Source organism: Bison bison, unplaced genomic scaffold (assembly GCF_000754665.1).
Source record: "Bison bison bison isolate TAMUID 2011002044 unplaced genomic scaffold, Bison_UMD1.0 scf7180017864516, whole genome shotgun sequence".
Taxonomy (NCBI): Eukaryota; Metazoa; Chordata; class Mammalia; order Artiodactyla; family Bovidae; genus Bison; species Bison bison.
Window position 1 is genome coordinate 2,905,794 of NW_011495069.1, and position 1,457 is coordinate 2,907,250.

The window sequence follows — 1,457 nt, forward strand, 5'->3', positions numbered from 1 at the left end:
CCTAGATAGCATATTGAAAAGCAGAGACATTACTTTGCCAACAAAGGTCCATCTAGTCAAGGCTATGGTTTTTCCAGTGGTCATGTATGGATGTGAGAGTTTGACTGTGGAGAAAGTTGAGCACCAAAGAATTGATGCTTTTGAACTGTGGTGTTGGAGAAGTCTCTTGAGAGTCCCATGAACTGCAAGGAGAACTGCAAGGTGATCCAACCAGTCCATTCTAAAGAAGATCAGTCCTGGGATTTCTTTGGAAGGAATGATGCTAAAGCTGAAACTCCAGTACTTTGGCCACCTCATGTGAAGAGTTGACTCATTGGAAAAGACTCTGATGCTGGGAGGGATTGGGGGCAGGAGGAAAAGGGGACAACAGAGGATGAGATGGCTGGATGGCATCACCAACTCGATGGACATGACTTTGAGTGAACTCGGGAGATGGTGATGGACAGGGAGGCCTGGCGTGCTGCGATTCATGGGGTCACAAAGAGTCGGACAGGACTGAGTGACTGAACTGAACTGAACTGAACTGATGTTTGTAATTGGCTTCCCTGGTGACTCAGACAGTAACGAGTCTGCCTGCAGTGCAGGAGACCCAGGTTCAATCCCTGGGTCAGGAAGATCCCGTGGAGAAGGAAATGGCAACCTGCTTCAGTATTCTTACCTGGAAAATCCCATGGACAGAGGAGCCTGATGGGCTACAGTCCATGGGTCGCAAAGAGTCAGACACGACTGAGCTACTTCCCTTTCTTTTTCTATGTTTCTAATTAACAGGCTCAAGCTTTCCTCTATTTTCTTAAACATATAGAGTATAGTGTAAGACTGTCTTAGTATGTTTATCTACTAATCCTATCATTTTTGTTCCTAAGTCTGTTTCTATTGATTTTTTTTTCATTATGACTTTTAGGTCACCATTGCTCATCATTATAGGAAACACTCTGAGGACTTTCCTGAGGGTCAGAGTGGTTAGGACTCTGAGCTTCCACTGCATGGGGTGCTGGTTTGATCCCTGTTTGGGGAACTAAGGTCCCCCATGCTATGTGGCCAAAGAAAAGAAGAGAAAAGACTATGATAATAATAAATCTTTGTCTATTTTAAAAGGGAAGTGTCTTTAAAGTAGATTTCCAGAAGTGAAATAGCTGAATCAGAAGATAGAAATGTTCTTAGAGTTCTTCCTTCTTCTGAAATTGGTTGAAATTTAGAAACTCTCTAGCTTTTGGCTCCATCAGCAGCATATAGTAGATGGAACCAATCATCTCCTGAGCCTTTCCAGCAAACCTGAGTTTTCACTTCCTTGGAAACAGAGGAGACACACTTGGTGATACTGTTCGCCCATGATCCATCGAGATCTCCAGGTGGAGGATGGAAGGAAGCAGGAGAGGGCTTAGACCCTGACGTGCAAATTCTATTAAGAATAGTTACCATCAGCTGGGGCCCAGCGAGGTTAGGAACCTGCCCAGAGT